Source organism: Grus americana, chromosome 1 (assembly GCF_028858705.1).
Source record: "Grus americana isolate bGruAme1 chromosome 1, bGruAme1.mat, whole genome shotgun sequence".
Taxonomy (NCBI): Eukaryota; Metazoa; Chordata; class Aves; order Gruiformes; family Gruidae; genus Grus; species Grus americana.
Window position 1 is genome coordinate 154,575,625 of NC_072852.1, and position 19,490 is coordinate 154,595,114.

Below are 19,490 nucleotides of genomic sequence, written 5' to 3' on the forward strand. Positions count from 1 at the left end.
ATCTGGAAAATAAAATATCTGGAAAAAGAAATTGCCACTCATCCAACTGGAAACTAAGAATGAAAGGCTGAGGTCCTCGGACCTTTAAGATGGAAAATGTTTATCCTACAGAGGAGTTCTTAATTAAACTACTGAAGATAGTCACAGGGGACACAGAGGGGCAGGGAGGGAGAAAGAACATTTCATGCTACCCATGCAGCTTATTTCTTCCAGGCTGAGGAAGGAAAATGCCTGGAGGAAGAAATGGGGAGGAAATTCTACAAGGACTTTTGTAAATATTTCCTTCTCTCAGTTTTCTCATGGATGAAGGTGACCTGAACTCTTAAAGACAAAATAAATGCTCCATGAAGCCTCATATGAATCAACTTCTTGTCAAAAAAGCCTGCTCTTCTACACGGCAACACTCTTACAAAAGTTCCTATGGAACAATTTAATATAATTAGTTCCATCCAATCTGCACAATTCCACCACTGATGTGCTGCTGCTTTTGCAATACCAGAAGCAAAATTGAGCATGACTGAACTCTTTTCCTGCAATGTCATGTTGCTATACAAATAGCAGCTGGCTTCAGGCTACAACATGGTGCTGCCCTTTGAGTCCAGGTTAGGCCGCACTCTTGGGCCTCTGAGGAGAGGCAGTGAATGGGCACTGTGGGTGGGAGGTTCCCACAGTGCTAATGGTCACACAAAAAAATGAAGCAAGACAGAGGGCAGAGGAGGAGGAAAAAGAAAGTAGGACCAAGAAGTGCAGATCTATTATATGTCCACAAAGCTCAAAGGGAAAGAATAAACAAAGCACTATTATTCCTTCTCTTGCTACTTTTTTTTTATAATTCATTTTCTCAGTTGTTTTTTTTTCAATGAGATTTCTTTCATCTTCCTGTCTCCTGATCTTTCTTTATCAAAAACCCACCATGTTGAGATGCACTTGGGCTTAAAAATGATTAAAAGAACCACATTGTAGTTATCCTCCCAAGTGTCCCATTGTGGGGAGGCACTTCCCCCCTCCCTGCTGACCGCGGACTGGGCTGTGGAGCCAGGTAGCAAACATGCGGCATGGCGCACTGTGCTTCAGCAGGCACGTTCCCTCCTCCACCTGACCCCCCGGTTCCTTCGGGGAACCCCCAGCTCCCTGGCCCCTGGCACCGGGTGAGGGGTGAGCCAAAGCTGCCTCGGGAGAGGCTGCGGCAGACGCCGATAGCCGCTGGCGGCCGGCAGCAGCTTTCCGGCGGGGGGCAGCTCGCCCCAGAGATGCATTTGAGAAGGCGGAAGATGTTTCTCGTTACAGGCGTGTGTGATCGCAATGCAACACAGCTAAGCTGTGCCCTGCAGGTTCCTTACAAGCGAAAGCCTCACAGCAATAAATAAAAGTGCCTGGGGATTTAGTATGCTTAGAGGCAAAGACTTGGGTCCATGTTAACACGCACAAGCCAGCAGTCTTTTCTGAACAAGCGGCTGTGGGTACCTGGAAGATCAGGTGCGCTGCTGAGACACCTCAGAAGGGCCTGTTTGACACTCATTGCTGCCTGTCCCACCAGGGAAGAGACACAGACATCTCCAGAGGACAACTGGGTTCGGCTGTTGTGCCGCTGCAAACACCCACCACGCGACGGGCTCGGCTGTACCTGGCGGGTACCTCCTCCCCTAGACCTACTGCAGAGCCCTTCCATGGCTGACGCTGTGTGAGGGGAAGCCAAGCCTTTGGAAAACCTGACTTCTCTGAAGCATCTCACGTTGGACGTTTACTCTTGGCGGTGCTTTGACCATTATGAAGGGGAAAAACTTGTATGAATGAGTTTACCAGGTCAAGAATTTACATCAAGCAAGTAGGCAACAAGGTTTTCAGCTGCAGAGCATCTTTTGTTCGCTTTTCCTGGCAATACGGAGAAATTCTTGGATTAGCAGCAAGCAAAAGGAGAGATGGATGTCTGTGGTATACATTCAGAAGCATGAAAAGAAATGCAAGGGTTAGAAAAGTATGCCTGGTAATGTTTCAATTTATTTGAGAAGTTCATTTTACTGTTGTAAGCGTGGAATTAGTTTCTATAACGGAGTTTCCAGGAGATCCTATTATTATTTCATAACCATTAAATTTACAGTACTTGAGGGAAGGCTTCCTTCTGTTTCTTGGGATACCTCCCAGGAGAACCTGGCACTGGAATGCTTGATTCAGTAAATACTTATTTTTGGTAGTATAACCTTCTTTCCAGCAAATGCGTGACCTATTTTTTTTTTTTTGCAAAAGAAGAAATTTTGAATTATCTATTTTAATAGGCTGAAAAAAGATTACTTTCCCTAAAAGGAAACTTTGAAAGATACTACATTTTTTTGCGTTATCATAGTTAAAAAAAGGATCATTTTCCACACAGGATGAATGACATATATTAGACAAGCGTGTACAGATAGGGAAAACTTACAGTTTGATTAACCCACTAACTTTGTCCCAAGCAAGATAACCTTTCAGAAAGTACTTTCTTTATAGAGAAAGTAGGACTTCAGCCAAAAGGCAGACTCTTACAAATAGGTTTTAAATAGTAAAGCCAAAGCTGCCTTTGCTGTGCGCTCCCTCATGAGTTCAAACAAAAGTGCATATATCCCACGATATGCTAAAATAATCATTTCCAAAGAAGCAAGTACTGGGTTGCATAATATTCTTTTAAGGTGGAGGTCATCAAACAAACTCTTGATTTTGAAAACTGCAAACTCAGAAGAGGAAACAGTCCCCAAGCCGACTGTATGCAGAAAGATGAACTTTACAACATAATGCTTTCCAACGAATGGTAACAGCAATTGCATCCCGTCAGTCCAAGAACAGCAGTGCTTTCTAAGTACACTGTGTTTGTTTCTTTGCATTATTTTCTCACAAATTTTCTCCGAGTCAGGTAACATACAGTCCCCTCTTCCTATTCCCATTGTCATCTGTTATAAACTTAACTAAAAAGTCTAACTGGAGAGAATTGTTTGTAAACAACTGTAAACAATTCTCTTCTTCAATGGGACAACCTCTTTTCCTAGGTATTAAGTATCACAGTTTGAGTTTCTCTCTTCACCCTGTGAAGCCCATATTAGGAAACAATAAAGTAAACAATCGAAAGAAAAGAGAAAAACCCACCAAGCTCTAGATCAGCTTAACTTAAAGAACTTAACATAAAGAAGTTAATTGAAATAGTGTGGTAGCTTTTCTGATCAGTTTTAAGATAATACTGCAGGATTCCCAGACTACAATGCACTCTGTCTCAAAAGCATATACAATTTCAAATAAATCCGCATCCATATAAAGAAAAGATGCTGCATTATGGATCAATCCTTAATTTGTATTAGTAGCACATAACAAACCAATATCCAACCATTTTATAATGTCAAAACTATAAAGAAAATGTAACAAAAATAGGTATCTGCCTCTGTTCTACTGCCTGCTGCTGCTGTGGTACTTCTAGTGCTGCCCTGTGCTGGATGGAAAGATGTATACAGGGGTCTCTGTATGACCCCAAAAAGGGGAAAGAAAACTTTTATTTGTGAACAGGGATGAAATTCATACTTCCCACCATTGCAAATTTGACAACGATCATCATCATGGCTAGCTGAACTGGATTTGGATTTAAGACTTAGAATTTTGCCACTGTATAGAGTAAAATTGCATTGATTAATGAAATTTTAACCTTACAAATGTCAAGTTATACTGCCCACAGTAACAGCATCTCGGCCCTACTCCACATGCCAAGTAAGACAATGAAATTAACTACATCAAAGTAACGTTACATTTGTAGAAATGGCCAACTGATGAATGATACATATCTGAATTTCCTCATCTCCTTCCACAGAAGAATTCATTATTAAATGTAAAAACACAAGGGACCAAAGTGAAAATAAGTAGGATTGTTGGTTAAATAATTTTAAATCACCACAACTATCTTAAGAGAAAGAAAAGGCAAGAGAATTAACTGGAATTCATTACACTGTAAGGAGTAGGCACACCAATCTCAAGTTACTATTTTCAGCCTAGTACACATAATAGGACAAGAGGGCAAAGGTAGAAATTAAAGAAAAACAAATTCCAGCCGTCAGGAAGCATTTTTCACATGAGAATCATAAATGTTGGAATGCTCTATCAAGTAAGGTTAATGAGGCTAACAGCTAGCAGCCAAGGAACATAAAATTAGATGGCATCATGGGTGGATGACAAAAAAGGAAGCAATTTTGTAATTATCCTGAAGGCAAGAATGCTTCCGATGCTCTTTGCATACCAATATACATAAAGGGCCACATTTGCCTTTTAGTTACATCTGCAAAATCCGATTACCATCCCTAGGGGAATTACACAGCATCAGTGACAGGATAACCTGGTCCATGGGTGTGGGTGTGTAAGAAATGAAAAAGGAAGGGTTATTTTTCCTTAATTGGCTGTGATTTAAAAACTAGGTTAATTTTTCTGATTTGCTGTACTTTGCAAATTTCTTATATTCACTTACAGTTTTATACAATCAAATAATAGCTAAGAACCACAAGAATATCTACTCTTGAAACTGTTCTCATGGAGTAACAAAGATAACAATTTCACTGCATCACTCTTTGACTTGATGCTGCTTGACATTCTGATCATAGAATCATAGAATCTTAGAATCATTTAGGTTGGAAAAGACCTGTAAGATCATCGAGTCCAACCGTTAACCCAGCACTGCCAAGCCCACCACTAAACCATGTCCCTAAGCACCACATCTACGCATCTTTTAAATCTCTCCAGGGATGGTGACTCAACCACTTCCCTGAGCAGCTTGTTCCAACGATTGACAACCCTTTTGGTGAAGACATTTTTCCGAATACCCAATCTAAACCTCCCCTGGCACAACTTGAGGCCATTTTCTCTTGTCCTAGCACTTGTTACTTGGGAGAAGAGACTGACCCCCACCTGGCTACAACCTCCTTTCAGGGAGTTGTAGAGAGCAATAAAGTCTCCCCTCAGCCTCCTTTTCTCCGGGCTAAACAACCCCAGTTCGCTCAGCCGCTCCTCACAAGACTTGTGCTCTAGATCCTTCACCAGCTTAAATGAATCATGTAGGAAATTACCATCCAATAAAATCAACACAATATATCTGAAATGGGTTTAAAATAGATATTTTGCTAAGTGTCAGATGAAATTTCAGTTCGAGACATGGTTTTTTGGTAACATTTTCACTGACAAAGTTAACTGATGTTTTAAGATGGGGCACTATAAAATAAAGTACAACCTAGATTAAATGCTAAAACAGGAGCAATGAAAATACATTTTAGCACTGCCCACTGCAAATTCTTATCCATAAACAAAGAAACTGGGGGCACACAGAGTAAGAGGGACTCTTTTTGGGGTATCTGTTTCTGTGACAGGAGGCATGACAGGGTCTTGATAATCCATCAGTTCAACATGATGTCCCAGTACCACCCTTCAGTAAAAAGACGTAATACAGCATTTGGCTGTATAAACTGAGTAGTACTGAATAGAAAGGAGGAGGTTATGTAGTTTTCTTAGTTAACACTAATGAAATGCTTGGTCCGGTTGTGACTGACAATTATTTCAAGTATGAATGGAAGAGGACTTGGAGAAAAGTCATAGGGAATGGTAAAGACTTGAAAAAAAAAGGCTTCTTTAGTGACAAAATGCAGGAGGCTAACCTATGTAACTTCATAAGAAGAACGTGAGAATAGGGGTTTAAAACAGTTGTTTCACCAGATACCACTGTCATCAGCAATGGTGCCAGACATCATGGCCATGCTGTTCTCCCAGCTCCATGTCTGGCCTTGCAACGCTCCAAAATAGGTTAAATGCTACAAGCCACACACACACACAAATTTAAGTATCTACATAATGAAACTAGTAATGCTGAGCTCTTTCTTCTACCTTGCAAAGGTAAAACAAAAGCTCAGTGACAGATTTTAGAGCTAGATCAATGTGGTCTAACATCTGTGTTTGTTTATTGTTAAGAGTAATCAATCAACTACTGGAACAACTTAGCAAGGGCTGTGATAGACTCTCAGACATCGGAAAAAACAAAAAATACAGATGGGACATTTCTCTAAAACCAGCACTGTAATTCAAACATGAATTAAATTCAGGATATTCTCACAGCCTACATTATAAATATTAGTCTTGTTTTATGCATTCCATGTTTTTCTTTACACCAATAGGCCACATGAATTAAGTGTACTCTATCAAACTGAGTCTGTACTTTCAACTGATGATAGGCAAGGATTGCAGACGAGATATAAAAGACCTAACAGTCTAGTGCTGTAAGTCTTACATAAGAAAGTGTAATGTGGTGGGGTGTCATAGGATTGAAATGAATAAAATTGCCGGCTGACTGCTCACATGATCATTATTTAAGTCAAACCCCAGAGATAACTTCACTGGTTGGTAACAAATGTAGATGTCCCCCAGTTTGGGGACATATTCTGACTCACTCTTCCAGGACCTTATCCTGAACTTCTGGTTCCTAGAAATTAAAAATTGAACCTGCTTATAGCAAAACATTTCTCAGCTCAGACAGAGAGATATGACATACAACTACAAAACCAGGAAAGCCAAAATGTATGTAATGTTAAGTCACTCATTATTACCTGAGGGAGGCTCGTAAAGCAGAACTTCAGTAACGATTAACATGAAACCCGACTGTCAGCACACAGAGGCAGCATTTCTATTAATTGTTACCCTGAACATTAAATTCAGTCAATCCTATTGTGTTCTGTTGCATCTCCCAGCAACCAACAGAAAAAGGTCAAATGCTTACAGCCTGATCCAAAGTGTGCTCAAATCCACTGATTTAAAGGGGGTTTCTACAAATTTGCTGTAATCTCACTTTAAAAATGGACTGAAAACATCAGACCATTTGATAGCACCATCTTAAATTAGAATTTTCTGTTGAAGACAACATGCTGTTCTGCTTAAAAGCTGGTGGCACGAAATGGCTCTCATAACACTGCAGTTAATCATTACAAAACAGTTAAGCCAGGAAAGTATTGTGTTCTTCAGCCTTAGTTATTTAGACTCAAAGCAATTGGTCACATGTCCTTAATAATTAGACAGAATCCATGCGATAATATACCAAGATCTCACACCGCTAAGTCTTTACAAAGCATGCTGAATACACTCTTTGGAAACATGTGACCTTTTGGGGCATGTCTAATGCAGCATGGAGCAATACAGCACAGAGATTCAAAAACCTAGTTTCAAATGACCCACCTTGGGCACTGTATCTGGCCAGCATAGCATGGGTTGCAGTGCATTTGTAAAACCTGCTAGAGGAATTCATTAGGAAAGTTACAGCTGCAGAAACACAGGGCTTACTGAAAGTAACTTTCATCTTGGCAAGGTAGCCAGCTCAGTAACCTGTAGTGATGGAAAGCAGCAGGCAATAGCATGCTACTGTGAGCGTGGAAGGATATAACATTTCTTTCGCTGTTATTTTCAAAGTTGAGAGGTGTTACAGGTAATTCATGCAACTGTGGCATGGATGTGTGTACTGAATGCTAAGGAGGAGAAAATGGTTAACAGCCTGCTTATACGCTAACAGGGAGAATGAGTTCCCTCTCCCCCATATGCTCGGCCAGGCAATGTGCACCCTCTGCATCACGCAGATCGGGGCATGGCTCCATGGCTGCAGGAACCAACGCTATGGGGATGGATAGGCAGTGAATCCCAACTTGCTCGTGCTGCCTAGTTAGCCAACTACAGCTCCCATGTCAGGCTTATGTTTTTAAGACAGTCCGTGTGGCTCTGCTGTTGTGGAGGCAGATGGACAGTTTGACACTCATGCTTGAAGGAGGAGAGCTGCGTGGGTCTACAGTGGTCAGCGTTTCCAGGTCTCCCACAGGCTTGGTTGCAAGCTCTGTCCTGCAGCTGGACCCCTGAGGGAGGTGCTCTCAGCTTCTGCTTGTGAAATTCTGGAGCTTCCCCTTTCCTCAGGTCTCCAAGTTTTCTGGTATTTGTCTTGCTGCTTTTGGACATACAGAAATTTTGGGAACAGATTGTCAGATCAAAAGGTCAGAAGTCTTTCCTGCTTGTGCTCTGGAGCAGTCTTAGTGTACATTGCTCATTTGAAAGACACAAGGGACAGCTGACATTACTAACCAGACTCTCTGCAAAGGCTAACCAGACTATCTAAAATCATATTTGGCTCTGAAATTCCAGAGAAAAGGAAATTTCTATAAGCTATGGCAAAACTGAGTTGGTCTTTCATCCAAAAAAAAAAGAAAGAAAAAAACAAGCAACAACCTTGCACTTTTATTTTAATGCACCATTTTCCCATGTTGTTTTGTAGGAAAATAGTACTCCCTTTTGACAATAGGCAAACTTGGACGTAGGATGATATAGTAGAAATTCTGAGATTGAACAGCAAGATTTCTGCAGCTGAAACAACTTCAGGGCAATCAGACCACAAAAAAGGCAACAGTATAGTCCCAGGCCTGGCTTCTCAGCTACTGAGGAACAGGACTATCCTCAAAGAAAAGAGTAAATTTATGTTTATAGAAAAGCTGCAAACAGTGGGGGATCCTGAGATAAGAGTTGAATAGTCTTAGGAGGGTCCCTGTCCCTCCTCAAATAAAAAAAATCCTGTTTCTTGTGTATGTACATAAATGGGTCTGGGGGGGTTGACATTTCTGCATAGAGGAATGGATTACCATGGGGTTGCCCATGATCTGCATGCAGCACTGTAATCTCTCTGCAGACTCTGTCTGCAGGGTAAGAAGTGAAACTTCTTGGCATGTGCATTTTCATATCCCTTTATCTCCTGAGAACGATGAGCTTTAATCTCCCCAAATTAATTGTGTTATTCTATGAAGTTATGTGTGCTCTTAATGGAACACTTTTTTTAAAAGCCTAATGAAATATTGGTAGCCTCAATGCTAAGAGTACGTGGCCGGGGCGGATCTCAATCTACCTCTCATTCATAATGAATGATGGCTGTACTTCAGTTCCTTTCTCCTTGTTTACACTTGTTACTGGCTTTATGGAAGACAGTGAATGATACTTGACTAACATGGAAACCACATTAAATGAAAAAGAAATACCTTGAAGAAGTAGTAAAAATTACATCATCCCTAATTTGAGATGGTATACTTCCAATGAAGCAGCTGACAAGCCTGGAGTCCACCTCATGGAAACTGGATTCTATACACAAAGAGCTCCCAACATGCCAGTACGATGTTTCTGACTGCCTCTGATTTGGCCATAGTAACTGCAGTATGTTCTTCCTCTGGAAAAAACCCAACAGACCCGTTGGTTCAAAGCATGAAGCCCTGCATACCTATTAAGGAGCGCAGGATCATGCAAGCATGTTGCTGTAGGGCTCACTGGGATTCCTTACTCAGACAAATTCAAGACTACAGTCCCAATCTTCAAAGTGATTTATGATCCAGCCTGAAGCTACCTTACTAATCACCCATCTACTCAATGGTGACCCTATGTATTACTGTGCCCCTAAGGGACAATACAAACCTCAAGCAAGAGATTACTCCAGTTGTGAAAGCAGAGGTAACATTTTCTTGAAGTTCTCTAACATCTTAGACTATAGAACATACCCTACCAAGAATGGCCACTACCTTATCCCCTTGAAGGCACAAAGAGGATTATTATGAATGAGTAATGACAAAGAGAGTTTAAAGTTTCCCCTCTTACACAGAAAAATAATCAGATCAGTATTGGTCAGAGCATGCATTGGATGGATGGTACAAGATGTTTGGATCTCAATTTGATAAATTCATAAAAGGAAATAAATGTTAAAGAGAAATATAATTTTTTCCAGATTGTTCCCCAGTCCATCAGCCATATAAGTTTATTTAAATAATCATTCCCTGGAAGGGATTCAACTATAGATAGTTTGATGCATGGAAACAGTACCATGTTTCACTCTCTTGGAGTCTAATTAAGTCTTTACTCAGAGGAAATGGGTACTGATCCCTTTAGTCCTTGGGTCACTGAAAAGATGGAGTCCCATGAAGTCCTCTCCTTATTCTCTAAGACTGAGGCAAAAGCTAAGCAGACTATCTTATAGAAGACTCCTCTTTTTTTTTTTTTTTTTTGGAAGGCAGTATTAATAGCTTCATAGATAAGGCAGCAAGGCTGTGATCTGCCAAAAAAAATCAAAACTGTTGCCACAGGCAAGGACTGGAATAGAAAAGTAATAAAGAAAGCTAGACTAGAAGCTGGCATTGTGGAACTGACAACTGATAAACCCCAGTTCACATCAAACGAGGACAATTAAAATCCTTTCCTTCAACTACTCACCCACCCTTGACTTTATTCTAAAACCAGAAGGTAAAAGAGCACATCTTTGCCATTCCCCTCATCTGGCCACTCTGTGTAGATGGGAAGTCCCTCGGGAGAGGGAGGCAGTTGAAGAAGATGCACTGCAGTGCTCGTACTATCCAAGAACAGATCAAAGTGCAGCTGAGGAGTGCAGCATAAGCCACCAGAAAATGAGCACGTAGCCAAGTGCTACATGCTCTAGGCACTGTCCTTTCCTTGGGAAGGACTGTTTTTCCTAACACTCAGCATAGCAAAGAGGACTAGTAAATGGTTTTTTCATGCCTCTGCTTTTTGTGATCTGTTGCCATTTACATCTATTTACATGCTTATTTTTGCCCTTTATTTTACTTACACGATGTAGAAATCAACAAACAGGGCATGATAAAGCCATGAAACATCACATAAAGCTTGAAACAAAAGTTTTAGGAGGGGTTTTGGTTTTCCTTGGCATAAATTTCCTATTCAAGTGGGTGACATGGCAATACCATGGCCAAGCAAGCCTCAAGTATTCAGGATGCTAACTGACACTTTCTGCACCTGACTGTAAAACAGCTCAGTTCTTCTGTTTTGTCCCTACTCAGGTAGAACTACCAAATACACTGATGCACGTGAGAAATGAGAGTGGGCCCTGATTTCCAGCCAGTTAATCTGTCACAGTCTGTGAGGCACACATGCTCCATGTCTACATTAACGTATTCAGTAGCCCTGTGCCCCGCAGCTTGACCATCTGTACCGTTTCACTGTCAGAAAGGCCCCGTGCATGCTTGTCGCTTGGGCTAGGAAGCTTTCACTTCCTTCGCTTCAGCACTCTCTCAAGACATTGTTGTGCACGGTGGAGGAGTCAGCATAATCTAAGGACCACAGGCAGTCTCTATGGGGCCACCCTGTTTTGGAAACCAAGGAGGCTAATTACCAAGGCTAATTACTGCTATGGACATGGACAGACTGTGCCAATTGACCACAAGGGCAGAGAATACACCTGGGACTCTGTGGTTTACTGTAAGGGACACAGCCAGAGAGGAAGCAGCCCATAGGCTTTAGCAAGTTAAGAGATAACAGATGTGCTGGCTACCTCGTGGACACGTACAGGGGATAGAAGATTCAGGCAACTTTATACCTACACCTTTATACCTACTCTTACTACACACCTGCAAAGCACCTGGGGAAAACCCAGCTTCGGCCCCACATCGCAAGCTTAAAACGCTTCCTTCTTCCAGCCAGCGTCACTTAAGATTTTCCAAGTGTCATGCAGAGATGTTTGGGCCGTTTCCAGCAGACTGTTTCTCTGGCTGCTGGCTCGGGAAGATATGCAGGCTTCCCATGCTCCGCGGCCCCAGCGGCTATTCCCAGCCCTGCGCGGGAGCGGCATTCCTTTCTGCCCACTCCCTTTGCCGCGGCTCAGCCCAGGACATGCCGGCAGCCCCGGTAAGCAGCTCCGCTCTCCTCCTGGAGCTGCTCCCCGGGGTGTCCACGCACATGTTCGGGGTGCCGTGAGACTCGGACCAGGTGGCTGAACATCAATTACATGGGGTTGGCAAGGTTGCGGCTCGAATATAAAAATGCCTTTCCTCATCTGTTTGCAGCATGCCCGGGGATTGCACGGGCAGAGCAGCAGGAGCCAACAGTGTGCCAAGAGTGAGGCCCACGTGAGCACAACGGGGAAAGCCTGCTAAGCTTCCTCAGTTTCCCACCCCTACCTTAAGGAACGATTCTGCTCCCCACGGCTGCAAGGCGCAGGAAGCGTGGGCAGGACCTGACCATGGAGACTCCCAGTGAATTGCCGATTTGTACACATGCTTTTGTGGGTTTTTTTTCCATTCTTTTTTCTTTTTTTTTTTTTTAATCCCCGAGGAAGAGCAGGTTTGTTTCCAACCCTGCATTTCCGCAGGAGGCCGGGGCGTGCAGCGAGGGGGTCAGCTTCCTGCCGAGCCAGGATGGGCAGCAGGGCAGCCACACCGCTCTGACTGCCGCAGCCAGCACCTAGTGGCCACCACACTACCTCCAGGAGCCGCGTCGGATGCATATGCTCACCAGCTCAGAACTGCGCTTTGGGACAAGGCTTAAACCTGAGGCAGTTAGTTGTTTTCTAATGACACAAACAAAAAGAAGAAGAAAAAAACCGCCCAAAAAACATTTGCAACAGGACAAATGGAAGGGCTTTTGCTGTCTCCAAATTATTTCACTTTGCCTGACATTCCTTTTTTGTATACAGCCTGATGATAAAGTCAGAAGGTAATTTTGACCAGCAAAGAACCTTTAAAAGCCTGGTGAAATATAAAGGAAAAGTATAGTTGGAATAAAGAATTTATTACTTGGCTCCATCAACCAATGGTGAGAGGAGGTGTGGGCATGATCTGCAGCTAAGACCTGCCAAAAATAAGCCAAGCCCTGTTTATCTGACTGATCTTTACTTGCTGACTTCAGAAAGCTACTTCAAAATAAAGGCTGGGATCATTTATGAATAAATAGGACGCCTGAAATATCCCAGGAAGCGTACATCCTTGGTAACCGATATGATCTAAATGTTCTGGTCTCGCATGTCTAAAATAAAAATAGAGCTCATTGGTAAATTTATGTTGAAAATCAAGGTTTTTTTCTTGACAAAAAGTCCCTTTTTGAGGAACTCTGTCAGGAGAAGAAAAGCCAAATAGTGCCGTCCTCTCAATTCATACAGAAGGCTCTGGTCCATTTTGAAATTCTGTCCCGGCCCTCTTAAAACATGCTAATTACCCAAAAATTTCCACCAAATTGTAAACGTGCATGTCTGTTTTTCCAGCGCACACGTTCCCTGCCCCTGCAGCAGGACCTGCCGGCTGCCCGCGCCCTGTGCCCCGTCCCCCCCCAGGGGAGCCACAGGGCCAGCCACCCGGGCGCAGGGCCAGCTCCCGCTGCAGCTGTGCGGCCTTCCCTCGCAGAGGGGTGTGAAATGAGCTCTGTGGGAAAACGGCTGTGAGAAGTGGGGCTTCCCCCTCGGCCCGACAGTGGCTTGGGGTCAGCCATGCCTGTGCCCGGCCACGGGCATCCCCTGACCTCCACCTGTGGACAGATGTCCCAGCCTGGCCTCCCCATGGCCCTGCCCTGCCCTCCAAGGCTGTGTCTGAGCCCTGTGCCCGTCCCTGGACCCGCTGGGTGCTGTAGGGATGTGCCAGGAGGGTGGGGGCCCTGCCCGCCTCCCCAGCCCAGCCCCCATCTCCTGTCTCCCAGGAGCAGCACCCTGCACTGCCACTGATGAAACCACGTCCGCATCTCCCCTCCTTCCCAGGACGTACGCACTGCAACACCTGTGTTTGGAAAATGCAGCAGCCTCGTGAAACACCGCTAACTGTTGAAGAGGGGAAACTGCGCTGCAAAAACGTGATTCAGCCGAAGTATGTGCAATTACTCATGCAAATGCAAGTTTGCTCATTAATTTCCCTGCGAAAGCTTTTCCCTTACTACACGTCATTTCTAGGGTCTGAAAACAAGGAGCTACCCTTGCACGGTCGTGATTCACACCAGCACCCTCAGCTTCCAAATGGACAAAAAAGGGCACTTGAAAATCAACAGTGTCGGTCCTTAGTCACTCAGAAATGTTTGCATGATAAAAATCACATACTTTCACTGTGAGCTGAGTCAACTGCTGCTGTCAACCAACTGCTGCCATTTTAAACAAAATAACTGTTAATAAACATCAGGAAATACTGCAGCTTTCACTGTGCTTTTTGCTCCTTAGGAGCAAACAAGGTACTGCGAATAGCGCAAGGCATTAGTTTCCTAAGGGAGAAGGGGTTAGAGAAGATAAGCTGCCTTCTTTGGCAAGCAAAGATATCTTAACTGTAAGCTACTAAATTAACTTTGAACTCTCCTGAGATCTTGGATCAGTATAATACAATACAAAGAATGTTCCACTCCTTGACCAATTTTTGGCTTGGAAAAACAAAAGCAAAGAACTAATAAAGATTAGCCTGGTCTCAGATGAGAAATACACTAGTGCAAAAAGAAAAAAAAAGATCCACAAATACAAACTGTGCTCTGAACTACTGAATTAAAATGTTTGTAATAAGTGTGTTTGCTTATAGTATAACTGAATAAGCCACAATGCAGCTTTACATTTTGGGTAAGGCAAATCTGTTTGGATTTATAAATAATTTTTTGCACAAAACTTGAAAAATACACGGTGGGTTTAGAACCGTAATGCATAAAGACTTCCTGTGGTGCAATTACTACAAAATAAAACCCAGATGTGCTACTTGAAAAGCAGGAGGAAATGCGATACTGAATTTTTGAAACTGCTTCAGCTACTTTCAGAGAGAAGTGACCAAACCAAAAAGATTATTTCATTACATGATAGCTGACCATGTCAGGATTCTTGTCTCTCAGTATCAACATTTTAACCTTTGAGAAACATGGGAAGCTGACAGAACTCTGTATCTTCTCCTACCAAATGCAGCATATGCCATTTAATACCTCTAAAGAACAGAATCACTCTGGATATATTATTGCAGACATACGTTGCAATACAAGAAAAAGTGAGTAAAGAATCTATGTATGGCTTTCCATTGAAAGATTAAAAAACCATGGATATGCATGAGAACCTCTTTCTCATTGCTAACTCCAGGGAAACCCAATATACTGCCTTTGGCGTAACCTGCCTTTAGTTCTTGAATTAATAACTTGGATCAGTGTTAGGATATGACCGTACACAAAGAGTAGTCTCTTTAGTGTAATCCACACAGACATAGCAGAACTGGCTTTTGAAGAAATCTTCCTAGGAAGACTGATTAATTCGAAAGAAATTAGGATGAGTATTGGTTTCATAGGCATGGCAGCAAAAAAGAATTTCAAGGAAGAATTTGAGGAATAAGGAAAAGAGACATTTAAGGAAAATCTCTTTCTGATGAGTTGAAGAGACAGCATACAAGAAAGAAAAGATCAGAAATAAGGAATTTCTAGCTATGGACCATGACTACATTTCCATACGTACAATCCTTGCAATGAGTGTGTCAGTCTGCCTGGCAACATATGATTGCTGACAGGTGAAATCCTGGCTCTGATAAAAGAAAAACCAAAAATCCCATTTGGGCAGCTGTCCTGTTGCCCATCTACAGCATGATGGGCACACTGTGACCCTCATCATGGAAACACCACTCCCAGATCAAGGTATGGCTGTTGGTGTCGGTGAAAGCAAGGGGGTTTGCCTGATGTAGCTCCCTGGATGCCACCTCCTTCGCTCAGGACTTCTCATAGCTCTTCAACGGAGCTGCCCCTTCTTCACAGCTCCATGAGTGAATGTAGAAATAGTCCTCTCTGAACTGCCCAATAATTCTTTCAGGGTTCAAAGAAATTTTGAATCAAGTAATCAGATATGCTGGTAGGCTCCCTAAAATGCTGGGTTTTTTTGCAAGGTATCATTATTCTGATTTTCTTACAGAACACCACTCTCACTCAAAGATGAGCCAAACTATACACTTACTTAGACATAAATAAGCCATGTCTGCCAGCGTGGAAATGCCTCAAATGAAGTTGTTCTAAAATAGGATTGTGATGTTTCTTTTTGGGGGATCTCCTAGGCAGAGCTACTTCTGAAGCAGCGCACAGGTAGGGAGTCTGGTATTTGCAGGAAGAGATGGATTCACTTTGCATGCACTAAGTAATGTGGCAGAAGAAATCAATACGTCAGATTAACAACTCATTCCTAGACCACCTGGGCAGTACGCTTGCACTATTACATTTTGCACGCTGCAATCCTAGTGCATACATTCACAGTGCACGTGCCCAGCAGGATGGGCCGAGTGATTACTCCACCCTGGCTTCTTTCTGCCTGGAAATCCTGGGTTAACGTAAAAAGTCCTCCTGTTTCAACCAGACAATAGTTTCCAAATGGAATAAAACAGGACGCATCTGGGAAAACCTGGATATAAGATAGCCACAGAGCATTGACACATTTTAACTTAGAGCATTAACTTAGGCACCCATGTCAGTAACCTAATTTCACTATGAATCAACAGAAAGAAGTATGTAGTACTGTGGGTTTTATCCTCTTTTTTTAAGGATTGTTGCTTCTCCTGCTTTGATGCCATGCCCCCTAATATATGCCCTTACAATGTCACAGAAGTCAAGAGAATTATATCTCATGCACTACTTCGACTCTATTTTCTTTCTATATAAATCGCTCCATATATCTATATACGTTCTCCTTTCTAAATGTCAGTTGTGATCTGACATTTAATAACTTGTAGTTATTTTTGCAAATGTTATTCTAACTTATTCTCTCTCAATATTCTTTCTTTTATCTGACAGTCATTCCCTTCTTTTCTGGGATTCCATTGCTTACACCAGAATATAGCTTGAAAAAAAAAAGTAATTTTCATTAGAGGCAGCTAAAAAAATATACTCAGGGGCCACTAATAAAGTAATCAAATGTTACAAAACTACTTAGGAAGAGGTGTGCTTTGGGAAGACAAAAGAAAAAAAAATCAGCCTTAGCAGAAGATACATTCTCTCTGAAAAGAAAAAAAAAATAAATCCAAGAATTACATTTTGGATGCAATATATTTGCAGGGACAGAAAGAGGGAGAAGAAATCTGCAAACTTGGCTGAACTTTGGGTACTTAACACAACTTAATTTTATTTAAGCCACATGAATTCTTGAATCGACAACTTAGAGTAGTTCCAAAGTTATTTGAGGCCTTTAACATCACCAGCCAGCGTATGCCAAAGAGTGCTAAAGATAACCAGGGCCTGATCCACTCCATTGGGCTGTCTCTGCTAGTATTTCCATTCAGGGTCTCCTCTGCCTTAGTTCTCTTCAAGCCTTAAACCGACATCCTCTCCTCTTGCCAGAGACACCATTTCTTCTTCCCCAGTCCTCAGAGATCCTAAACATCTTCCTTCTTTTTCTTCCTTTTGTTTCTTTCTCTGCTGAGAAACATCTGTCTCCCTAACAGCTAGCAACAGCCTGCCAGGCAAAGACATCCAGTCAAATGCTCTGAGTTCCCCTCTTTCTCTCTCCCTCCTTCCTGGCTTTCTCCTTAATCTCATTCCAGTTTCTTCCTATGTGCAATTTCACTCATTCAAGACCGCTTCTCTCCAGCAGCTGTAACTCATTCACATATACATGGCTGTCAAACTCAGGAGCTCTGCTTGTCTCATTACAGGCAGAACCATGACTTTAAAGATCTGGTCCCACAGACTTTAATAATTCATAGCAGGTTTGTTGTTTTTCTTTTTAATCCAAGCTAATAAAACACTTCATAACACATGAATCTGTGTAACAAATAGTAGAAGATTCAGTGTGACAAACAGTATTACAATATAAAGAATATGACTGCCAGCAACTCACCTGCAATTACTCAGGTGCTGCTGCTGCTTCCCATGCTTTGCAAACACACTGGACCAGAGCTGTCACCAAGGAGCAAGCCCACCCCACCTCCCACTCCCAGCTGCCTGCTCCCAGTCCTGTGCCGGCCCAGGTTTCTAGGAATACAAGTGGTGATCTGATCCAGGCCAAAGTTAGCTCTCACCCCTCTTCTCTTCTGGGGTACTGATTAGTTCAAACAAGTAATTTTCCAGCTCAGTTCCCCACACAACTACAGAAAGACCTGTGCTGGCCAAGGGAAGGGAGTGGCATACAGGTGGAAAATGGGATAAATATTTTGGTGGCAATGCAGCTCTAATTTTTCATGGAAACGTGACCAAACTGGGGTGTTTCATCTCCTATGCAACCACCACCTTGGGAACTGTTAAATCAGGGAAATTAGACCTCCAGGCAGGCCAATTTACTCTTGAGATACTCTGGGAAAAAAAGCATGTGGAGATTCAAGCAGCCGTGACCAGACTGCATCCACTAACCGAGGTAGCTCGAACACCTCTTCCGTATACCTTATACTGTGTGCCGTATATTAATGCCATAGCCTGCAGTCTACAAGCAAGAACATGAAGGAGAATGAATTAGCCCATGCTGCAGCTAAAGCTCAGGTATTGTGCTACGCACACTATGGCACATCTTCATAAAATGAAGAGTCACGCCACAAATACCGCCTTTTTATGTCAACTGATCCCAGTGATTTCATCATTGGGCCCAAAACACTTGCATTATCGCCAGCCTGCTCTGGTTTCAATAGCGCGTGGTAATATTATCATCCATTCAGCGCTACTCAACAGAATGATGTTTCTATCAAAACATGGCACAGATAAGCAGCACGTGACAGCGGAGGTCCTCGCTCGCGTCCCTTCCCTCGGGGCTGTGGGCCCCCAGCCTGCCACCTCTCGCTTAGCCACGATGTGGGGAGACCAACCAGCCACGGAGACCGATGAGCAAGCGCTACCTGCCAACTGCAGCTCAAGTGCAAAAATGATCATGTGTCACTACACCTGCTGCAAAAGCCCTAGTATTCCCCATTTCCTAATATATTATGCCATCTCACCACAAAGATGTAACCACATCAGATATCTATAAGGAGTGCAAAGTCATAAAAAAGAGGTGAAAGCTATAGATGGTAGGATTAAAATATAAGCAGGATAGCTTTTGAAAAAATCTCATCAAGATGCCACTTGCACGTGACGGCAGAGCCTTACCCACACTCGGTAGCTGACAAATACAGCCCCAAGCCAAGCCTCAGCAACCTTTCGGTCTGCAGCACGCAGGCCTGAGCCAAAGCCTCCCGTGTACGTCACCTCCCACTTCTTTCACACCCTTGTGACAATCACCCAAGAGTTTAAGAACTTCTGTTTACATCCACATCTCAAACAGACAGTGGCAACCGTATATAGCATCTAACTTAGCAATTTTTATTTTTGGATTTAACAATTTAATTTAAACAACAATTTATGTATGAACATGTCTCTGATTTGTAAAGTTAAGCCATAGCTTCAACTTCTCAGTCCTCAGATGAGGTCTGTACTTAACTGAAGATATTTCATCTGCAGGTTAACTTCTCCAAAGTACTCTCCCGTTTCTATATCACTGCATTTTTGTCCCACCCATCTGTCTCGGTGCTTTTCTTATTAAAATGAAGATGTTTTGGGACTTGCTTTGCTATTACTTTAATAAATTACCCAATCTGAGCAAAAGTAACTGGGGGGGATACTTCAAACAACCTGACACTGAAGCCTTATGCTTCTCTGCTAAGCATCATTTTGTTGAAGGCAGTAATCTGTAAGGCTTGCAGGGATGATTTGTTGGTTGTTTCTTTTAATGGAATGATAGATGAGCCATCTGGCAAAGGAAAATGCAG

At 42.7% G+C, this 19,490-nt stretch overlaps 1 protein-coding gene across 3 annotated transcripts in view; it reads right to left on the reverse strand.

Moving 5' to 3' along the window:
• The window catches only part of COL4A2 (collagen type IV alpha 2 chain), a 145,361-nt gene that overhangs the window by 125,021 nt on the left and 850 nt on the right, over positions 1-19,490 (reverse strand). The gene's annotated exons all lie outside the window — the stretch shown is intronic.